The sequence below is a fragment of the Gracilinanus agilis genome, chromosome 3 (assembly GCF_016433145.1).
Source record: "Gracilinanus agilis isolate LMUSP501 chromosome 3, AgileGrace, whole genome shotgun sequence".
Classification (NCBI taxonomy): domain Eukaryota; kingdom Metazoa; phylum Chordata; class Mammalia; order Didelphimorphia; family Didelphidae; genus Gracilinanus; species Gracilinanus agilis.
The window spans coordinates 633101726-633126908 of NC_058132.1; positions in this window are offsets into that span (position 1 = coordinate 633101726).

The following is a 25183-nucleotide window of genomic DNA, read 5'->3' on the forward strand; positions in this document are numbered from 1 at the left end:
AATGCAGGTGCTATTATCTGTTTTTCAAATGCAAAAACTGAGGCTCATAAAGTTAGATGTCCCGCCCTTAGTAGCACTAGGAGTAAGTAGATTCCAATCCACATCTACCTAAATTTAAAGCCAATAAACTTGCTGGTAGGTCACACTGCCTTTCAAATAATAAAATGAGAAGATTGCATTAAATCATCCAGGATTTGGAAACATGAGAAATGAATTTGTGTTGGAATCCCAGCTCTTCCAGTTGCTACCTATAAGCCTTTGGGTGAGTCTTAACATCTTTGGAACTTAGGTTCAACATTTGTGAAGTAAAGGGACTGGGATTTAAGATCCCTTCTAACTCTAAGACTATGATTTAGATTTTTGATTTATGTCTTTTAGCTATATAACTCAGTTTATGTAATTATCCATCTATAATAGGGATTAAATAATATAAATACTAAAATTTTATATTTCTTATTAATAATAATGTCTAAGATCATATAAAGTAAATTTTATATAACAAAGCAACAATATAAATGAATATCACTACATTAGATCATCCTGCCCAGAATTTTCCAGATATGAAATTTTATTAGATGAGCGAGTCCTATAGCTAGACTACTGAATCAGGCTATTTATTTTCAAGGCAGTATTTGTCATTCTTCAGTCTATTACTCTAGTTCTCTTCACAAAGATGTCAAATGACTATATCCTCTTAAGAACTAATTATAATGACAAAACTTCCTGAGAACAACTTAGCAGAATATTCTTATTCTAAAGTAATATAGTTGTTTTATATATAGATCAGAAAGACAGCAAATATCTGTCTTGTTGTATACCATCAAGATAGAGGCTCAATTGCCGTGTTATACTTACTTATAGGTATAGTATTAGTATTTATACTTACAGTGGGAATCTAAGGAAATATTCCCAATAAGCTCCTGGTCTCTTTTTAGAGATGACCACAAATTATTTTACCTTTGTACTTCAGGTAAGAAACTCCTTTTCACTTGGTTCTCATCTCCCATTTATTACTTTTCATAAAAGTAGGAATATGAGTAAATATTCCAGAGATGATTTGCAAACTTGTTTGGTATGGGAGTTGTTAGAGCGATACAGAATATACAAAAATTTACATGAAAATGAAGTTATCTTCTAATAATTTAAGGACTTCAGAGTTTAAAAGGTATGTTAATTTTAATTTTTTAATTAAAAATACTTCTATCTGAAAAACTACAGGTTAGACATGAAAAATATCATTTTTATATTTTGGGGTAGATATTGTACCCTTTCAGGTACAATAACTTTCTATCATTTATAATTATAATGCGTTTCCAAAATAGATGCCTCAATGATATGGACTCTGCCTTTTTCTAAAACTAACTTGTCTCTTTGAAAAATGAAATAGCACCACAATTCTCAATGGGAAGTAAGTAGAAAACAATAGAACATGACAATTTGTGCCTACATTTTGATCTTATCGAGCAAGAGAGATATCTGCTTTCTTTCTGGTTCATGTATCAAGGATGTGAAAGAGAACCTCACCAGATTAATGAAACTTAAGGACTATGAATCATTTCTAGTGATTCACAGGTGATACTAGTAGAAGAGTAATAGTAATGCCTATATTTACCCAGGGTATTTCTGTTTGCAAGCTTCTTGACCTATATTAACTCTTTTGATCATTCCAATCATCTTGTTAGGAAGTTGTAATTCGGATCTCCAACAAACAAATATTTATTAAGTGACTACTTTGGGACTGTCAATTCTGCTTTTGTATATGTGCTGGAGAAACAAATACATAGGCGATCAATTAAGGGAAATCCATATTTCACAGATGAGAAAATTGAGGACAATGAGACATTCAGAGGTTGATTTGCTCAGGACCTTATAGTTAGTAAGTAATCATTAAATGGCTTGATGATAACTTGAAAGCAAGTCTCCAGTAGAATGTTCCAGGTATCTTTGACATGGATTTTCATCATTGATTTAGAAAATGGTAAACTTCAGGTGTGCTGCTGTCACCTGGAGCAAACTACTCAGAAGAACCAGTTGATATGTTTTCACTGTGATCATTTACACCTAGGAAATCAAGGGTAGAGGTTATTGTTTTGATTGTCTAGACTTAAAAAAATAATAAAATATCAGTGATATAACTGCTGCTTTAGGATTTATTTTTTGAGGTATTTTGTTTTCTTTTAAGGGAAATAAGCTAATAGAATATACTCATGAAAATATACTGATTATATAGTAGGTTTTGAAGGTTATTTCAACTATTTCTCCCCAAAAATATTTTTCTACCACAAGATTATTTTTCTTTCTGGTATGTAAACTGTTGAAATAACATTTTGCTCTGACCGTTAATATATAAATCTAGTAGCTCTGGAGGAGAGAGAGACCCCAAATCATAGAATAAAAACCCCACTCTGAAAATGGTTCCCTTGGAGAACCCCCTTTCTTCTGAATGGACCTGTTTCTGCTGCCCAACACAAAATTAACCTTACATGAATTATATTCCATATTAGTGCATATGCCTGAATTGTTTATAAGGTTTCCCTTTTCTACACCTTTCCCCCCTCTTCCCTCTTACTTAATATAAAGCTTTGCATTGAACCAGTTTCTATTGTTTTATATCTAATTCTCAGTATTCAAACTCATTAAAGGGTTGTTAATCCTGATGTTACTGTCTAATCCACTGGCCTTCCCTTGATATAAACTGAGTAGACAGATAAGGACTTAATTTGACAGCTACATCTATGCTAAGGAGTATGACACTGTAACACCAGCTGTAGAAATCAAGGAGATGTATGGGGTGTTCAGAAAGAACTAGTACCTCTGCTGTGAGATGAGCCCTTTTCAGGGCTGCTTATCCACATTTGGTGTCTACCTTTCACCCAATTCTCACCTGTGGTTCCATGCTTACAGAATTTAACCCAGTAAAACCATTTTGACAGATAGTTTAAATAAATTGAGGGCAATCAATAAACTTAAGACCTATCAGTGAGTTAAGGGGATGTTTGTCTCAGACACACAAAGGCTTCCTCTTGGGGAATGGGTAGATGAGAACAGTTTTTTCCAGTGGCCATGACGGCAAATAAAGCAGGACCTATGGAGCACTTAGAATTTTGTCAGACATTGAGGATGTTAAAGTCATTCACATCATCCCAGGCCATTGATGTTCATCTTGACTTTTCTTCTACCTCTAGATTTCCATGACTTTGGAAGAGATATTGAATCTTACTACTTTATGCAACTGTTCCTCATTTAAATCCAACTTACCCAGAAGTCAAAACATCACTTAATATCTACAATTTTACCATCTTACTATTTTACCTGGAAGAGTAAAAAAGCAGCAGGTAAAGATATATTACGAGCGGTAGCCGCAACTCTGCACAAATGCAGTCCAGGTCATTGGGTCATCTTCTGAATGGACTGAAGTAGCAGTGGGATTCACAGTCCCCTGGGTATCTGAGCACCTTTTTAAGGACCACATTGTTCACCTCTTGGTGTGAAGGAGTTTTAAAAAAAGGTGCCTTAAAAATTGTCTGCATCACCCAGTCTGACTTGCTTACTGTGGTCATCCTGTGGTTAAAACAAAAGAAGTACAAACATTTTTTGTGGATATGATTCCACTCTCCATGGAATACATGCAGGATCATGGACAATGGTAAATCTAGCAAACTTAAGAGACAGACAGTTCTTTGCTGCAAGAGAACTCAGAATGTAACACATCCAAAAAGTAGTCCTGAGTGAAGCAAGGCTGGCAATGAAGTCCATCTTAGTAAACTCGGGGCTAACTAACATGTTTCTGGAGTAGCTGCTGTGATGAGGGGCAGCTTGAAGCTGGTAATTCTGTTAGAATCAGATCCTATCTAGTCAGTAAGTTTTTGTGCCTTTTAAAAAGAGTGAACAGGCTCATGACAGTATGACTGTCACTTGTAAGAAAGTGCCATGGCACCATCATCATTGTGTATGATCCCTCCGTGATGAACCCTGATGAATCAGAGTGCTGACTGATGCCAAGCCTATAATTCTGATTGACTTTTATGCCAGAGTAGACACAGCCTATCTGATGTGGCAAGAAGTATTTGGAAGGAATGGAGTAGGAAACAGCAATGACAATGGTCACTACTCACGAGCTTCTCAGCACCAACAGTGTCTTCCACTTATTTAACTGCAACAAAACACTGTGAATGTGCCCATACAGTAAGCATTGACATTTAATAAACTACAGCATTATACGAAGAATAGACAAGCAGGATATGAGAACAATGAAGATGATCTGTGACCCAGAATTCTAGACTGATCATAGACTCATCATCTCCGAGCTAACTATTTGTATTCAGCAAAAACAGGCAGGTTGATTGTCAGGAGACTAAGTATTGAAAGATTAGAGCACTTCTCCATGCCTGACCAGTACACTGCTGACCTGAAGGAACAGTTGAATCAGTTCACATTTAGCAACAACAGAGCAGAAAAGAAATGGGCAGCTTTCAGAGACATGCTGTATAGCACCAGATTTGTTCATCTGGACCATCATACTCACAAACATCAGGATTGATTTGAAAAACAATGACTGGGGAGATTTAGAAGCTGCTAATGAGGAATGAGGAAACCACAGGATTTATCAGCTAGACAGTGGATCTCCAAGAAGGCAGTCAATCAAGAGCAAAGTGCAAAGGAAGCTTACAAAGATGAAAGATTCTTGGCTCAGTAACAATGCAGATACGCAGATTAAATGCAGTTTTACACTGATATTCTACAAAGCCCTTTAGGCTATTTATGTGCCAAAGTCCTCTATTGCATCTCAACTTCCCAGCATTGATGGAGTCAAACTGATCAGTGAGAGGATATGGTCCTGGAAAGATAGGCTGAACACTTCAATAGCATGTTCAACAGACCCTCATCAATCAGCGTTGAAGCTACTGGCTCTTTGCCTCAAGTTGGAATCAATTCCCCTCTGGCCAAACCTACCATGGAAGAAGAGGCATTGAATGCCATCAAGCTCCTCTTATATGGCAAAGTGCCAGCTGCTGATTCCTTCTCAGAAGAGATCTACAAGATAGGGAGTCCAATGCTCAATCAGAAGTTGACTGAAAACTAGATAAAGTGGTAAGAGGAAGTTATCCCCAGAGACATCAAAGATGTCTCCAATGTCCATCTGTCCTGTGACATTCACAGGAAGTTCTCCATCTGAGTCACTGCTGGCAAGATTTTTGCCAGAGTCCTCCTTAATAGGCTGACCATTCACCTGGAAGATGGTTATCTGCCAAGGTATGGGTTGACATGGTGTTTGCTGCCTAACAAATCCAAGAGAAATGCCAGGAGTAGAACAGAGGAATATACATAACAATCATCGACCTGGCCAAGGTTGTTGATACTCTCAGTCATGAGGACTTGTGAAAAATCAAGGTGACATTTGGTTACCTGGAGAAGTTCATCAGTATTATACACCAGTGTCATGAGGGCATGCTCACATGGATTCCAGATGAAGGAAAATATCCATTTTCCCAGTCACCAATGGAGAGAAGCAGGGCTGTGTGCTAGCTCTCATCCTTCTTAACATGAGGTTTTTTGCAATGTTGTCAGATGTCTTCAACATGGATGAAAACAGCATCAAGGTCAGCTCCAGCACTGATGCCAAACTATTTAACTTGAAAAGGCTACAAGGCAAGACCAGAGAGGAGAGACAGTTGGAGCTTGACCTTTTATCTGCAGATGAATGTGTACTCCATACAGAGTCTGAGGATCAAATACAATGGAGTATGGATCAATTCTCTGCAGCTTGTACTAATTTAGCTTGACAGTAAACACCAAGCAAACAGAGTGTTTTCACAAGCCAACATTGCTGCGTTCTTATATGGCACTATTGAGCACAGTGAACAGAGATTTTGAATGTTGTGGATAAGTTTGCTTAACTTGATAGTATACTATCCATGGATGTCTATATAGATAGGAAGTTGATGCACGTTGCCAGAGCTAGCAAAGAATTTGGGAGGCTCTGAAAGAAAAGATGGAAGAGAAAAGGTCTACAGTGTCACTGTTACTAACCACTCTTTTTTGCTTATGAAACTTGGACAGGAGGCAGCTAGGTGGCTCAGTGAATAGAAAGCCAGGCCTATAGATCAGAGGTCCTGGGTTCAAATTTGACCTCAGACACTTCCTAGCTGTGTGACCCTGGGCAAGTCATTTAACCCCTATTGCCTAGCCCTTACCACTCTTCTGCTCTTCTTCCTTAGAACCAATACATAGTATCAAATCTAAGACAGAAGGTAAAGGTTAAAAAAACCGAAATTTCGACAGTTAATCAGTGCTATGCCAAAAAAAACTGAACCACTTGCACTGGAATGATCTAGGAAAATTCTGAAGATCATCTGGCGGGATTAGATGCCAGACACTAAAGTATTTTTTTTCAAACTCATCTGCCAAACATTCAAACTCTACTACAGAGAGTGAACTTTGATGGACTGGCTTGACTGCCAAAGCCATGATTAACTAAACTATTATTTTACAGAGAATTTACACAAGGCAAGTGCTCACCCTATGGTCAGAAGAAGCAATATGAAGATACTCTCAAAGCCTCTTTAAAAAACTTTAGTATGATTGTGAGACATAGGAGAAGCTGGCATAGGACATTACTTACTATGGCATGTAAGTGAGAATTGTCATAGGAGAAAGGAAAAGTGATCTGAGTAAATTCTGTGACATCTCGATTACAAATAGTCTAAGGGGCAAATTATGATTGATATTTGGAAGAGCCTTCTGAACGTATATTAGGCTGAGTAGTCACAGCCAAACACACTGTACACTGACCCCAAAATAGTAATGCTTATTGTTCTTCTTCAAAAGTGAAACACAAATACCAACTGAAAGCAAGGGTCAAGAGGAGAGTCCTATGTCCTCCAAGAAGAGTCTCTTTATGCCAGAAGACTGTCCCAAAACAATAGGAAGTTGACTACAGTATATTTCACACAGATCATGCAAAAGATGCAGGGGTTAAACCTACACCTCTCCACTCCAAGGCTGACCCTCTCCCCAATATTCCATTCTTCAATAAGTCTCCTATCTTCCTCCCATTAAAATTCTACTGCTCCCAGCCTCACAAAAGGAGGAATTGGTATCTACTGCATATAAATGAAATTATCCCAGAAAAAAAATACCCTAAAATTTAGTCTGCTATGTGATGCAAAGGAAGAATTTGTTATTCTTTTTGTGTATCTGAAAGTACCTCTAAGCTCTGTCTGGAGGCTGTTTTGGAAAATGACATAAAGACAGGAAATAACCTTTTCACAAACACTGTTCATGTCTTTTCCTATTAAGCAAAATATCTGCATATAATTATATTACCTGAAAACCTAGGAGCAGGTTATTAAACTCCCATTTGAACAACAACTTCCCATCCATTTCTAAAAAAGCCTCATTTGGAGAAGGAACTGATTTTCTCCCTTGATTATATTTTGGTAGGAAATGAATCATAAAGATAAGAATAACCCTTTATTTTAGCCATATTTCAAACTGCCTTTGTTAAGACTCCATCCAGGTAGAGAAAGCACTGCATTTCAAAGAGCCCAGTAGAAGGAAATAGAGGTAGAGTAAGTAACTTAAGAAATTTTAGAAATGTAGAGCAGGCAGAAAAACAGCAGTGCCTGCCATTAGACTGTAAACTGCTTGAAGGTGGAGGCTGTCTTTGGATTTTTTTCTTGCATCCTTAGTGCTTAGTTCAGAGTCTAGAAATAATAGGTGGTTAATAAATGATGACTGATTGAAGAAAAATATTCCAGATAAATCATCTATGAAATACTTTCAAAAGTTCTAGAGGATGGAATTTTGGGGAAAAGACATCAAATGAAAAATCATTCAAGTCAGCAAATATTTCTTTCTTGAATTGTCATAAAATTTACAGAGGAACAAATACAGAATAATCAAATATCAATCATAGTTACTCAAAGAAGGCAAAAAAAATAAACAAAACATCAGAATCTACTTATGAACTTGGGAAACATTCTTTCATTTATGTAGGCTCAGGCTCATAGAAACCCAGTAGGGAGACACATGAATAGAAAACAAACTGCTAGTGCAACTCAAAAAAACTATATTGCCAGGGGCAGCTGGGTAGCTCAGTGGAGTGAGAGTCAGGCCTAGAGACAGGAGGTCCTAGGTTCAAACCCGGCCTCAGCCACTTCCCAGCTGTGTGACCCTGGGCAAGTCACTTGACCCCCATTGCCCACCCTTACCAATCTTCCACCTATGAGACAATACACCGAAGTAAAAGGGTTTAAAAAAAAAACTATATTGCCAGTCTTTATGTCCTGGGTCCCTTCAGGAACAATTTGCATATAAAGTTACTTTAAAGTTACATATAAAGTTATTTCTTTGTTAGCTGTTCTCCTTCTGATACGTACCATACTTGTACTCTACAACATTCAGCAAGTATTTCTTTAAAAAAAACACCACCTTTATTTTCTTTTTTTTTTTTTTAATATTTTATTTTTTAGAAAAAATTTCCATGGTTACATGATTCTTGTTTTTACTTACCCCTTCACTCCCCCTTCACCCCCCCATATCCAACACGCATTTCCACTGGTTTTAACATGTGTGATCAATCAAGATTTATTTACATATTATTGATAGTTGCATTGTATGGTTGTTTCGGGTCTACATCCCCAAAAATGCCTGCATCAACCCAGGTGTTCAAGCAGTTGTTTTTCTACTGTGTTTCCACTCCTTAATTCTTCCTCTGAAGGTGGGTAGTGCTCTTTTCCGTAAATCCCTCAGAACTGTCCTGGGTCATTGCATTGCTGCCAGTACAGAAGTCCATTACTTCAATTTTACCACAGTATATCAGTCTCTGTGTATAATGTTCTTCTGGCTCTGCTCCTTTCACTCTGAATCAGTTCCTGGAGGTCTTTCCAGTTCACATGGAATTCTTCCAGTTTATTATTCCTTGGAGCACAATAGTATTCCATCACCAACATATACCACAGTTTGTTTAGCCATTCTCCAATTGAAGGGCATCCCTTCATTTTTCAGTTTTTTGACACCACAAAAAGCACAGCTATAAATATTTTCATACAAGACTTTTTATCTATGATCTCTTTGGGGTACAAACCCAGCAATGGTATGGCTGGATCAAAGGGCAGGTAGTCTTTTAGAGCTTTTTTGGGCATAGATCCAAATTGCCATCCAGAATGGTTGGATCAGTTCACAACTCCACCAGCAATGCATTAATGTCCCAATTTTACCACATACCCTCCAACATTCATTATTCTCCCCTTCTATCATTTTAGCCAATCTTCTAGGTGTGGGGTAGTACCTCAGCATTGTTTTGATTTGCATTTCTCTAATTATTAGAGATTTAGAACACTTTCTCATGTGCTTATTGATAGTTTTGATTTCTTCATCTGAAAATTGCCTATTCATGTCCCTTGCCCATTTATCAACTGGGGAATGGCTTGATTTTTTATACAATTGATTTCGCTCCTTGTATATTTGAGTAATTAGACCTCTGCCAGAGTTTTTTGTTATAAAGATTTTTTCCCAGTTTGTTATTTCCCTTCTGATTTTGGTTGTATTGTTTTTGTTTGTACAAAAGCTTTTTCTTTGATATAATCAAAATCATTTATTGTACATTTTGTAATTTTCTCTAACTCTTGCTTGGTTTTAAATTTTTCCCTTTCCCATAGATCTGACAGGTATAATATTCTTTTTTAAAACCCTTAACTTCTGTGTATTCGCTCCTAGGTGGAAGAGTGGTAAGGGAGGGCAATAGGGGTCAAGTGACTTGCCCAGGGTCACACAGCTGGGAAGTGTTTAAGGCCAGATTTGAACCTAGGACCTCCCGTCTCTAGGTCTGACTATCAATCCACTGAGCTACCCAGCTGCCCCCTGGGTATACTATCCTATGTTCACCTAATTTTCTTATAGTTTTCTTCTTTATATTCAAGCCATTCACCCATTCTGAATTCATCTTTGTATAGGATGTGAGATGCTGATCTAAGACTAATCTCTCCCATATTGTTTTCCAATTTTCCCAATAGTTTTTGTTAAATAGTGGATTTTTGTCCCCAAAATTGGGCTCCTTCGGTTTATCATAGACAGTCTTGCTGAGGTCACTTACCCTAAGTCTATTCCACTGATCTTCCCTTCTGTCTCTTAGTCAGTACCATATTGTTTTGATGACCGCTGCTCTATATTATAGTTTAATATCTGGTACTGCTAGGCCCCCTTCCTTTATGTTTTATTTTTATTTCCTTTGATATTCTTGATCTTTTGTTCTTCCAAATGAACTTTGTTATAGTTTTTTCTCATTCAATAAAAAAATTTTGATAGTTTTATAGGTATGGCACTAATTAGGTAAATTTATTTGGGTAGAATGATCATTTTTATTATGTTAGCTCATCCTACCCATGGGCAATCAATGTTTTTCCAATTGTTTAGATCTAGTTTTAATTGTTTGGAAAGTGTTTTGTAGTTGTGTTCATATCGTTCCTGTGTTTCTTTTGGTAGATAGATTCCTAAGTATTTTATATCGTCTAGGGTGATTTTAAATGGTGTTTCTCTTTCTACCTCTTGCTACTGTGATGTGTTGGAAATATATAGAAATGCTGATGATTTATGTGCATTTATTTTGTATCCTGCAACTTTGCAGTTGATTATTTCTACTAGATTTTTAGTTGATTCTCTAGGATTTTTTAAGTAGACCATCATATCATCTGCAAAGAGCAATAGCTTAGTCTCCTCATTGACGATTTTAATACCTTCAATTTCTTTTTCTTCTCTAATTGCTACTGCTAATGTTTCTAGTACAATGTTAAATAATAGAGGTGATAATGGGCATCCTTGTTTCACTCCTGATCTTATTGGGAAGGCTTCTAATTTATCTCCATTGCATATGATGCTTGTTGATGGTTTTAGATATGTACTGTTTATTATTTTTAGGAAAGGTCCTTCTATTCCTATACTTTCTAATGTTTTCAATAGAAATGGATGTTGTATTTTGTCAAAGGCTTTTTCAGCATCTACTGAGATAATCATGTGGTTTTTGTTGTTTTGCTTGTTGATATGGTCAATTATGTGAATGGTTTTCCTGATGTTGAATCATCCTTGAATTCCTGGTATAAATCCCACCTGATCATAATGAATAACCCTCATGATCACTTGCTGGAGTCTTTTTGCTAGTCCACCTTTACTTTCTGTCTTGGAATTTTTACTAAATATTGGTTCCAAGGCAGAAGGGCAGTAAAGGATAGGTAACTTGGGTTAGGTGACTTGCCCAGGGCCACATGGGTAGAAAGTATCAAAAGCCATATTTGAACCCAGGACCTTCCATTTCCAGGCCTGATTCTCTATCCACTGAGCCACCTAAGTGCTTCTCAACAATTGTTTCTCAAGCACCTTCTGAGAGCAAAGTATTATGGGAGACAAATGCAGATCTCTAGATAAAATCCAGTCCTTGATGGTACGGGTTTTACAATCTAATAATTCACTGAAAATACTTGATTATTGCAGTAATTTGCTTAAATTGTCTAAGCAAAATCAATTTTGAAAATTTTTCTTTTCCCCCCCTATTATTTGCTTTTCATCATGCTGAGTAAATGAAGGCTGGAATCAAGAAGAGATGTTAGAGGTACAATGGTGAGGTGGAAAAAACAGAATTTACAAAAAGACAGCCTGGTTGCTCTCATTAGACTGTAAGATCCCTGAGGTCAAGGACCATTTTTTACTTTTCTTTGTATCCTGAAGGCTTAATTCAATTACTGCCACATAGTAGGTCGTCAGTAAATGTTCACTGACTGACTGACTTGGTGTCTATGTGATTATTATTGAGTCACTTTATCTGTGCGCCTTCATTCTCTCATTTATAAAATGTAGAAGTTTCATTTAATGCCCTTTATGCTCTCTTCTACTTGTGGAATTATAAATATGTAGAACTATCAGCATATACTTTTTTTTCTCTTTAACTAATGAGTGAAACAATATGAAATGCCCTTAAAGAATTCCGTTGAATCCAGATTTTCTCCATGGTGCATAACTTTCTTTATAAACTAATCATTTATTATATATTATTATATAGGACAGCTATAATATATAAGCAATTGATTTTCAAATATTATATTGATTGAACTTTACCTCTATTCACACATACACTCTAACTTAATGAGAACTGTCTCTATTCCTAATGTGCTGGCAAAGCCACAAACGTATGTCAAATGGCTCTATTGTAATATTATAGTACCTATAAACGCACTACAACTTCACAGTCCTTTTATTATCTGTAGCTGACTTCTTAAAGCTCAGGGTTTTTTGTTTGTGTGTTTGTTTATTAATCTTCATTAACTACTGACTATACACTCTTACCTTCTGTCAATCTCAGCAACTGAATTGTCTCTGATCCTACTGAGAAAATCTGATTTTAAAAAAGGGAATTCTCATCACCAAATATATTCGGATTATCATATCTGCATCATTCTTTCTCAGAAGAAGAAAGCTCTTCCTCCTTCCCAAGACTCATACCTCCATTTGTCCATATGTTTTTCTATTATCTTACCATGTCAATAAGACCTGTTCAGGCTCAATCTCTATCTTTATCTACTTTACTTGTATCTAAAAGAGCTATCCTAAAGCTAACCTTCCCTTGACTTTATTCTCTCTTAAAGAGAGTGTAAAATCTACCCAGTTTCCCTTTGCAACCATATTTCTTGAAATAATTTTCCACAATTACTCCTTTTAGTTCTACTTCTCCATCTTAGATCTTTGAAATCCCTATCTTGAAAATCTCCAGTTATTAAAAATCACTTTTAGATCCTTTTGTTTCATTTCTTTCATGGATTTTTCTTGAACTTATGAAGTATTTGTTGTAGTTTTTGTTGCTACTTCTGTTGTTGTTATGAAGCTTTGCCTAGAGATGTTTTGTAGCTATTCTCTTCTCATTTTGCATCTATCGCCATTGTAAATCTTTATGGTACACGTTTTTGTTTGCTCATTCTTCTAGACTTCTTTTTGACTTTGGAAATTGTTGTAGGGCTGGTCTTTGTGCATTTCTAAGATGAATTACTGGGTTATGCTTTCCTCCCCTTTTTAGAGCTTGAACTGCTTTCTTAGAATATTGAGTATTTTATTAATCTAGGAATTCAAGGACAACTTAGTGTGAGGACCTGTGAGCTTCCAGTCCTCCAAAAGAAATATAATCCAGGGGAAAAGTTTGATCACTACTTTCTTGTCCTGATTTCAGAAGTTCCTTTTCCAAGTTTGAGTCTCTGTAGCACTTTTGATGGCTTAGTCCTGGTTGGAATTTATTGTCATCGGACTCAGCCTCTATTAGACAGCTTGGAAGCCCTTCAAGTTCTGTGCAACCAAACTATAGGGGTTTCCATTTTGATCTTGGAACCCTGCCCTGATTATTTCAATGGAGGCTCTTGACTAGGCTAGAAGTTGGAGCCAAGATCTTTCTCTGCCCCTGGGATTAGAGTTGCATAGTTACATTTACTTTATTCTTATTCAGTACACAGATGAGATCCCAAATTATAATTTAACTAAGATTACCACACCTCAGCAGAATATCCTTCCTAGATCTATCCAGCACCTGTTATTTGGAACTGGGTGAAAAGTTAACAGAGCTACAAGTTTGTGCCTGTGCCTATATGAAACTGAGAATTAAGTATGGGTCTAAGAATGTCTCTTTTTTAATTCTGGGAGATGCCATACTTCTGGTCAGGCCCCATGCCAATGGTCCTTATAACTTCATGTCTATCTCCCTATTACCAACATAGCTGGACAATGACACAATGTGACTGTCTCATATGTCTCAATTAGGATACAGTCAGATACTTTTTTTAGATCTTTGTGGAGCAGTTGTGTTGAAGGACTTGGGCTATACTTCTTGCTATTCTACTGTCTTGCCTCCACCCTCAAGATTATAGCTTTATTCACTTGTTCTTGCTGTTTTCATACATGCTGTTTTGCCTACTAGACTATAATTCAACTCAGCTATTTTTTGACTACAATGGTGCTCGAGACACTTGAGATAGAGAGACAGAACAAAAGACAGAATATACTCTAAAGCAACATAATAAATGGTATGAAACAGACATAAGTAACTATGCAACAGTGAGAATGTGATGAGTTCAAAGGAGAGTTCTAAATAAAGTGTTTTTTTTAATATTTTAATGAGAGATAAGTAACTTTTAGCTATCAGAATTAGAGAAAGAAAACTAGAAGCTATATCTGAGCTGATCCTTGAAAGAAGAGATTTCAATAGGTATAGATGGAGTGGAGAGTTTATTTCAATCTGAGGGATCCATATTAAGACAAAAAGAAAGGAAAGAACAGGATTGGAATCAAAAGGGGAAATACTTTAATCCCAGTTGTAGCCTCAATTTTGGGCCAGTGGAATGAAGCAGATATATAAATTCCTTGAGACCAGATCAGTGACTGTTTTCACTCTTAACTTTGTTTTTCTTGTTCCTAATTCAATTCATTGAATATAAAAATTGCTTTACAAAAGGTGGAAACAAATGATTTTAGCCATTTAAAAAACATTTCTAATTAAAATACATTTTTAAAATTAAATTAAATTATTTTAAATTAAAATATATAAACATTTATCTCATATTCATGTAGATAATTTTTATTTCTTCCTTTGAAAACTTCCTGTTTCTATGCTCATATGATGTTCATATGATGACCACTGATCAATGGAGGAATGATTTTTATTTTTACATATTTGGATCAGTTACTTATATATCTTGGAAATAAATTAGAGAAACTTGTTACAATGATTTCCTCCAGTTAAACACTTTTTAAAAATTTTTTAAACATTTATTAATAATCATTTTTAACATGGTTACATGATTTATGCTCCTATTTTCCCCTTCACCCCCGCTCTCTCCCCACCCATGGCCAACGCACATTTCCATTGGTTTCATCATGTGTTATTGATCAAAACCTATTTCCAAATTGTTGATAGTTGCATTGGTGTGGTAGTTTGGAGTCTACATCCCCAATCATGTCTGCCTCAACCCATGCGTTCAAGCCATTGTTTTTCTTCTGTGTTTCCTCTCCTGCAGTTCTTCCTCTGAATGTGGGTAGTGTTCTTTACCATAAATCCCTCAGAGTGGTCCTGTGTCATTGCTTTCTGCTGTTACAGAAGTCCATTACATTCGATTTTACGACAGTATATCAGTCTCTGTGTACAATGTTTTTCTGGCTCTGCTCCTTTCACTCTGCATCAGTTCCTGCATCCAGTTCACCTGGAATTCCTCTAGTTTATTATTCCTTTGAGCACAATAGTATTCCATCACCAGCATATACCACAATTTGTTCAGCCATTCCCCAATTGAAGGACATATCCAGTTAAACATTTTTCTTATGATCTTAGCTGCATTAATTTTTGTGCAAAAGTGTAATTATGTAACACATTTTATAAGATCAGAATTGTCCAGTTTTCTTTTATATATTTTTGTGTAATAATTTTATTTCAGTTTTATCTCTTCTGATTGTCTCAAGCCCTTATTTGGTCCCGCACTCTTTCTAAATCCATATATCTGAAAATCGATTCTTTCTCCTGCTCCTATAATTTAGAAAATCTGAGAGAAAATAGGAGCAACTTTATGAATGATTTCATAATGAAGTGAACAGACACAGTAATAATTTATACTATACTAATAACATTATTAAAAATCACCTTGGAAAGAACTGACATATTTGATTAACAAATGATCAATCATGATTCTAAAGAACCAATAATGGAAAACACTACCTACCTCCCGAATAGAAAATTGACGGACTAAAAATTCAAAATGACACAGTTTTGGGCATTAAGAAAATTTATCTTTTGTGGGGGGAAGGTAGTGGTAGAAAGGAGAGAAAAGTAATCCCTGTTAATTGAAAAAAATGTAAATGCTATAAGTAACATCTTAGAATCATAGATTTGGAGCTGTAAGAGAGTGGTGGCTATGAATTTAAACCTCATAATTTTACAGAAAAGGAAGAGGCAACTAAGAGAAGCTAACTGACTTTCCCAGAGTCACACATAACTGAGGCAGGACTTGTCCTTAGGTCTTCCTGATTCTCAGTCCATAACATTATTCTCAAGACCATCTAAAAGCTAACACAAAAGCAACATCTAAAGTATGTAGATTTGTGTGTGCGTGTGTGTGTGCAGCTGCAAGGAAAGAACAGAGGCATTCCTTTTTTCTAGCAAAGAAACTTTAACAATGGCATCAAATTTACATGATGGCTACAAGCCATTCACCAAGGTCAATTTTTATATGAAGTCATGATTGAAAAGGACTGCTTGATCCCATTTCAGTGTTTCAGCTACTCTAAACATAAAGATAACAATTGGAAACTTTGAAAATGAAGGACAACTCATCTATCTAGAAAGACTATATTTTAAATGACTGAAGCCAATGTCGACCTTCAAGATATGAATTGATGCACTTGCAAACAACAAATCTTTACCCAGATCAGAATGTAATGCAAGGCTTGTATTGTGCTGCATCCCTCACTTCATTCAAGGTAATTCAATATTGATCAGAAGGTGAATGCTACACAAATATAGTTCTGAGTTATGAGAGTTTTATGAAAAATCATTGTGTTGCATTGAAACAAATTAGACTGTCAGGCTACAAAAGAACCAAATCCCTCAGTTTGGCAATATTGCTTTTCCAACTGGTGATTTACACATTGTTTAGTTCCTAAGTGCTGAAAACTAAGTTAGATCTATTGAAGTGAAGATGTACAACCAATAAATTGTTTGGCTAGATGATTTGATAATTATTTTTTTAAAGAAAAGCTGTCTTTTAAAGTGATGTGCAGGCCCTGAATTTAATAAAGGTGTGAACTTCCAGCCCTGGGTCAATTTATTTTAAGCATATTTTTTCATTTAATTTTTTTGGATTTTTTTGTAGTTTTTGTAAACATGGCTAAAATGGAAAAGTTTTTAGCACATGTATAAATGATAGCATATTGCTTACCTTCTCAATAGGTGGGAGAGATATGGGAGAGAGGAGGAGAATTTGAAACTTAAAATTCTAAAAATTAATGTTAATTTCAAAAAAATTATAGGGGACAGTTAGGTGGCTCAGTGGATTGAGGGCCAGGCCTAGAGATGGGAGGTTATAGGTTCAAATCTGGCCTCAGACACTTCCTAGTTGTAGCGGCTTGGACAAGTCACTTAATCCCCATTGCCTAGCCTTTACTGTTCTACCTTGGAACCAATATACGGTATTGAATCTAAGACAGGATGAGGGTTTTTTTTTTCCATTGTAATTGGAGGACTAGGTTGAATTAGAAAAAAGGAAAAAATCTATGAATTTTGCTTTTATAATGAGAACCACTGGTTAAAATGGTTGGGAACTATGCAACTTTGATGAAAACTATTGATATAGTCTTTCCTAATAGTCCTTGTTCCAACAGTTCTTTCCTTTTCAAAGCCATGTATATTTTAATCATCTGACACAGTATAAAGGGTAATTTTCCTGAAGGCAGGGACTATTTTATGACTGTGAGTATTTTATTTAATTTTGCCTAACTTCAGATCCCTAGGTCTACCATAGTGTCTTATAAATTAGAGGGGATTAATAAATGTTGGTTGAAGTTACACTTAATTCCTTCAATCACTAATGAAACACAAATTTACAAGTTTTTGCAAAGGATGTTACAGAGTACTTGATATAAGACATTCGGGAGAAAGCTTGGTTTTCACATAAGAAATATTTCCATGAAGAATAAATAGAATTCTGGAAATTAAACTGTTCTACAGGATAAATAATAGGTAAAAAATTTAGATGCTTTTTCAAATGACTTCAGTGGTTTAAGATTCTTTGATTTTACCTATATGGTGGTTTGTCTCCCCATTAGAATGTGAGAATCGGGGATTATTTATTCTTTAAATTTGTATCCCCGAGGTCTATCACAAAGACTGGTACATGGAAAGCACTTAATAAATATTTTTTGATTAGTTGATTGACAGTATTTCCCTTGATCCACCTACTACCACAGACACACAGAAGTAAACTACTCTAAAACTCAATCAATGTGATGTTTTAGAGTTGCTAAAGTGAAGACATGTAACTCTGCAATCAAATTTATGATGAGTCTCTCCAACTAAGCTAAGCTATTTTTCAGGTGACAAGGATACAACTGGACTCAAAAGCAAAGCCCTCTCTGGGTTATAGAATAGCAACTAACCTCTGCCTGAATTATCTTTGTAAGCCTGGGATCATCTCCCCACTCTCAGGAGATCTCAGAGTATGAACTGTGCAGTGGACTTGGAAATTAGCACCAGAAAATTGGCTAACTGAGAGTACTTTAGAGAGAGGACAATGGCTTTGGAGATACTTCCATAAAACCAGAATATAATTTTATTTAGGTCATAATGGAAAATATTTCCATTCATTTTTTTCCTTTTAATTATCTATCTGTTCACTTATTCATTTTCTAATTAATTTTTTTTACAGTAGAGATATTTTTCTTTACTCTCTTCTCAACTCTGGGATCAAGATAAGGCTAGATTTTATAATAGAATCCATTTGTAGTCTGGTTGCTTGCAAAATCCATCCATTATTCCTCCCTCAGGAGAGTTCTTGTCATATACAACTACTTAATCTATTTACTTTTGGGTTCTCTAATCACAACTCATACTCTGATGGATCTGTAACAGCATTGCTGGTATTCCCTCCAACAATGAGGATCAAAACCAACTTAACTTTTTAGTCAGCTGAAATAGTAAAGGAGAGGGAAGGAGAGGGAATGGCTATTGATATCATACCTATTATGTGTCAGGAACATTGCAAAGCAATTTTAACAAAATTATCCCATATGACACTCCCATCAACCTTGATGGGCAGGCAAGTGCTACTATTATTCACATTTTCTTTCTTTCTTTTTTTTCTTTTTTATTCCAAAATTTCAAAACCCAAATAAACCAAATATTTCCATATGGAGATTTACATCAATGAAATTATAAATATTTTATATATTTATTTTATTTTTCTTCATATCTACATAATAAATCTTGTCCACAAGTGTCCCAGCCCCTCCTTCCTGTTATAAGTAAAGTTAAGTGTGTTTGCAGAGGGCAGAGGCAGGGGAAAGCAGAGTAAGGGATTCTAGAATTCTACTGAGAGAGTCAATTGGCCTTGTGCTGGTTCATATTCACTCTCTAGTGTTTATCTGGTGGGAAACTGGCTACCTGATTTTGCTGGCTGTTTTATATCTTAACTTCTCCATCCTATCTGCTTCCCTGTTACTTGATTGAAACATCTACTGAGTTTCCTGTGTGATCCTGTATAGCTGAACCATCTGTCTATGAGAATTTTGTTTGGGTCCTTTAGGATCCAAAACCCTCTTCTTAGGCCCTGTCCTGCCTAGCTGCCTAACTACCTCCATTACTACCAAAAGAGGGGTTGGTTTGGGTTAGTGTAGGATATTTATATTAGGATCTGGGTCCCTAGAGAGATAGGTGAACTCAGTGTAGCTAAATTCACAAAGACTCCTGCTGACAGGACATTTAAATCTTGTGGGGTTTAGATAGAAAACCTTAGCTTAATTTTGTCCAAATACCTTCTTACCCTTGTTAATAAATAAAACAATTTTCATTTATCATCTTAGTGGGTGTGTGTGTCATCTTAGTGTCTGGCTCTGCCTGCACTAGGCTTGGGTGGTCTTCCCAAAACCTTGTTACTCTTCTGATACTGGACAAAATAACATCCAATCCCATCCCCCAAACCCTCACTTTAATTACACACTCCACCCTCTGGCATCAAAGAAATTATCTGGGGAACAACCATATTCATATAGATGAAGACTTCCATGTTTCATCTTTTGGTTTACTTTCTGGATATAAAATTCACAGTTTATTTTTTGAGCATGAATTCTGTAGCTGTATATAATATTCTCTTGGTTCTATTTATTTCATTGTTCATTATCTCATGTAGTTCTTTCCATTTTTTTTCTTTAAATCAGCCTGCTCAAACCACGTTTTCCAAATGAAGAATCTGAATTAGAGATTGACTTGTCCAATGTCATATAGTTCGTAAATGACTAAGGCTGGATTAAAACGCAGATCTTCCCAACTTCAGGCACAGTGCAGTGCTCTAACCTGAACCAATAGCTGGCTAACAATAGTAAAGTAGTAAAGTGCCTTGAAGTTGAGACAGGGAGTGTTTGCCAAGAACATCAGACCACTACCACCATCTCCTCTCTTTAGATATATAATGGAGATAACCTGGAACCTGGGACTCTGAATATAAAAGCATTGGATGCTTGGATACTATCCACTTTCAACAGGATAATAAATGACAAAATATATTAAGCATTTATTCACTGCAAATTATCAACGTAGAGAAAACTAAGAGTTATAAATATCTAAAAATGTATTTCACAAACTCTATCTTCCTTGCTCAGGGAAGAACCTCTTAAGTGCCCTTTCTTCCCAAACTACCAGTCTTGCTTCCAAGCCAGTCCCTTGGCCAACACCCAAGGAACAATTTATGTAGAGATGGGTTCTACCATTCTAATTTACTGCTAACCAATATCTCCTCTAAGGCATAAATATCAGTCAAGCTAAAGCATCAAGTCACCCTGAGGGTTAGCAAATTCTAGGGCAAGTCAACTCGTTACCTCCATCTCACCAATACCTCTCATAAAACTCCAGTGGAAAAAAGTTCCTGGACCATGAAGTCAAGTGCTTTGGGAATAATAAGGCCCTAAAACACAGATCTGCCTCTAGCTTAAAATCTACAGCTGTCATTGAGGGAGAAATCACTGTGGAGAAGGGACTCACCTTCCTCACCAATTCCAACTACTGTGTTCCCCCAGTAGGCAGAAAATCCCAAGAGCTCTTGGGTGTGGAGGCATTCCCCCCCACCCAAGCCATTAGTCCTTCCTCCTACTCTACTCTCATGACTGTCATTTTGAGAAGATGTGGCTTCAAAAATGCTTCTTCCACCTTCTACAGCTAAAGAAGACCCAGAAAAGAAAGTTCCTGTCTCTAAAATCCTTAGCACTGTCAAGTGATTCAACATCAAAACCTAATGATTTTATCAGTAGAAATGACATTAAAGATTTATTACCAATTTTCTGCTGTTTTACCCTGCAAGGACCATGGAGCTTTCCCATTTGACTTGCCAAATTTAAGTCAAAACTTTCTAAATGTTCTTCTAAACCTTCTCCTCCACTAGAATATGATTTCCTTGCGAGTAGAAATGGTCTTCTTTTCTATTTGTGCCCCTAAAGTTTAGCATAAAACTTTGCATATAGTAAATGTTTACTAACTGTTTTCTTATTCATTCTCTTAACATACTATTCTTGTTCCTGCTTTCCTATAGACACAATCTAGGATATTTATCCAATATGTTGGGGGCCTTCTTCTAAACTTCTCTACCTTGTATAGATACCAGTTACCCTCATTTTACCTACACAACTGCTACATCTCTTTTCTTCTGTGACACAGTGCTCAATTACTTAACTTCTCTTCAGAGAATGAAAGAATAGTCAAGATTTCATAATTACTTTTCCAGTTAATCTGTAGTATGTTGGCAATGATGGACACCATACAAGCCTTGCTAAAAGATGATGCTATCTGCTGTTCTGCCTTTGTGACTTGTACAGTATATTTACTGTCAAAATTTCTTTCCTTTCAAATTAAAAAATCTAATTTTAGTGTACTTCTTACCTCATGGTACAATAGCTGTTATGGAAATAATGTGACATCTGATCGAGAGCTACATAAAGCATCTGTTCCTATTGCTTAGTTAGCATAGACATTGAGGCAACTTGAGAGTAGCTTTGAAGCATGAAGTCCCTAGAATTTGAAAGAGTCATTGATCCTGTATTTAATAGGCATGAACAAAAAACCTGGAAAAAAGGATGATGGTTAGGCGTGGGGGAAGTACAGTCAGCTTCTATATTTTGACAAGTTACCAAGTTCCTTCAGTTAAACTGACAACATTTCTCAGCCTACAAAAACAACAGACACCAAATTGTGCTGAATACTGAAATAAAACCAAAGCTTTGAGCAGCTGGAATGGAGCTCCACTGGATATATAAGATATGAAATATGCTAATCTCTAGTTCAAGGACAGCAAGCTTCTAGGTGAAAGAATAATAAGGGCTCACATGAGCATCTTCAGGTTTTTCTAAGTATTTCACAACTTTAAAATTCAAAGCCCGAAACAAGAAAGACATGCATTAATGCCACTGCAGCTAAAGCTGCTATAATTAGGTACATTCAAGTCATTTTTACATTGGCCCCAGGAGCATTTTGGTTAAAGATGAAGAAGCCATCTTCCCCTCTTTTTTATTCTTTTTTATTGTTAGTGTTTGGCAAGCTGTCATATTGATTTGAGGGTTTATTTCAACATTTATTAAGCAAATAATATGTGTCATGCACTGTGCTAGTTACTAGGGCAGAAAAAAACAAAAGTTCAAAGGTCTTTCTAACTTATTGGGTTAGGTCATTTAAACCTAAGGGAACAAATTTTCCAATGTTTTAGCAAATACCGAGGTAATAAGTAATGCATGGATAGCAATCGCATCTGCAGAGAACGGACCTTTCTTTTGTCAGAGACCACCAACTTACCCAGCCTTCCCCCATTGTGAAGTTATAGCATTTTCATTTATCAAGGTGGGGACTCTGTCTAATGACAAATTTTATAATCTTACCCTGTCCACTTATCTCAGGTAACTCTCACCCATGTCCTCCTGCAAATCCATCAAAAGAGGACCTAAGCAATGATTCAATGAAGTTTCTCATCTTAAACTTGTATAGTTAGAAATGGATTAAATTGGGTGTCCAGCAGCTCTTCCTTCTCTATTTTACAGACTCATCTTTTGTTTTTTGCTTCTGATCACATATGTTTTCAATATTATCTTTAAATGGCTTCCCTCTGTATTTTTCATTTGTAATGGATTAAAGCCTGCCAAATTTCATCATATGTCTCCTCATCCTTGGCATAATCATCCCTTCCATGAACAAAATTAGTCATGTAAGTTAAAAAATTTCATTTACATTTTTCTAAGAGATATTTAAAATATTTTACTCAAGGGGCAGCTGGGTAGCTCAATGGAGTGAGAGTCAGGCCTAGAGACAGGAGGTCCTAGGTTCAAACCCGGCCTCAGCCACTTCCCAGCTGTGTGACCCTGGGCAAGTCACTTGACCCCCATTGCCCACCCTTACCACTCTTCCACCTATGAGACAATACACTGAAGTACAAGGGTTAAAAAATATTTTACTCATTTGTATTTAAGATTAAGAATAAAACTCTTTACGAAGGATAATTAATGACAAAATATGCAAAGTATGCCATCCATAAATTACCCAGACATAGAAAACTATGATTTTTAAATATCTAAAACGTATTTCACAAACTCCATCCTCCTTGCTCAGAGAAGAACCCCTCAAGAGGCTATTGACTGTTACCTTAGACATAGCTTTAATATAATTATTTATGTAATTTCTGATGTTATCATAGATTAGAAAGGTAATATTCCTATTGATATAGATATGAAGATTAAAGTTGCTAGTGAACAATATTGTTCTTCCTTTTCTTTGATGATTTTCCTGATCTTAACTGAAAGATTATCTGGAAGTTCAATTATAAGATTTTGATATTTGGGTATTTAGAAGGTTGGAAATCCCAAAAGAGAGTCCCTCATCAATTACAGATGGTAGCAGACTCCAGTGGAGTTGGAAGCAATAGTAGTCAAATTCAGCAGGGAAATCAGCACAGTCTCCAAAGCCTTGCTTGACCCTTTCTAGTAGTATATTTAATCATCAGTCACTTATTCAACAAACATTTAAGTGCCTAATATGTGTCAGACACTGGGCTAAGCCATCAGAAATCAATGAATGTTGAAACAAACAAGCCCAACTGAAGAAGGGAGCAACCCCTCCATTGAGATTTTATGCCCCAAACTAAAAATGATAGGGACTTTGGAGGTGGTGGGAGAGGGTGGACAGTGTTCACACAGCTAAGAATCAATCACTTACCCCTTATCCCTATGTATTGACCATATGAATATTATACTATGTCCTTTTAATTTATACATTCTCTCCTCAGGGACCACATGTAGAGGATAAAGTGAGTCCATAGTTTTGAAGGTATTTTTATTATTTCTATTCTTTATCTTCTCATTAAATGTCCCTTCATAAAAGCTAATTGCTGATAAATGGTTGGTTAATTGAGATTGTAGGGATCAGATGGGAACTTGTAAGTAAAAATATTAGAAACTTCTATCCAGTGTTCTGATGATGGAAATCTAAAGACAGTAGGAGTCAAGTGACTTCTAGGAAGCTAACCTACTTGTGCATGTCTGGATTAGGGAAAGAGCCCAGAGATTATGCTAAGGACACAAAATTAAATGGCAATATAGTCGAACATGCTGATGTAAGAAGTCTCATGAAGGTCTTTCCTATCAGTATTACTTTTACATTTAGCTTTGTGTGTGAATCCAAGAAATAAATGGCAAATCAGAGAATAAATTTAATAGTGAAGGAAACAAATTTCCAGAATATATTTACAAAATATAAAAATGAAAACAAAACATTTTCTTTTTAACTGTATTTTCTACCTTCCCTACATTTAGCCCTCAATAAAGGTTAAAAATTCTGACTTTCTATAGTGTATTATCCTCTTTCCATTCCCTACACATCTCATCTTCTTGGTAAAATAATATTAGACTAGTGATTTTCAAGTCTCTCCAATTTGTTTGTTTGTTCTATTATTAAAAATTAATAATAAATTGTTTTTCAAAAAGTCAGTGATCTTCCCCCAGTAGCTGTGTGATTCAACAATGAAGATTTAGAATCACTCACACTTTCTCATCATGAGCCATGTTTGTCCTTATTCTCTCATATATGCTCCAGCTAGGTGGCACAATGTCAAATACTGAGCTTAGAATCAAGAAGACTTGATCTCAAACCCTACTTCTGACACTTGAGCTTGTGTGAGTCACTTAACCTCCAATTGCTTCATTTCTCTTATCTAAAATGGTGATTTAAATAGCACCTACCTCAAATGAAAATAGGATGAAATGATATTTGTATTGTGTTGTAAATATTAAAAGTCTATATAAAAGCTAGCTATGATGCACAAGTGGAATACAATCCACTGAAAGCCATTCGTTTAGTCATTTTCCACTATGGTGGTACTAGACATCATGTCTTGCCCATTTGTTTTATCTTACTTTCCTCCACAAA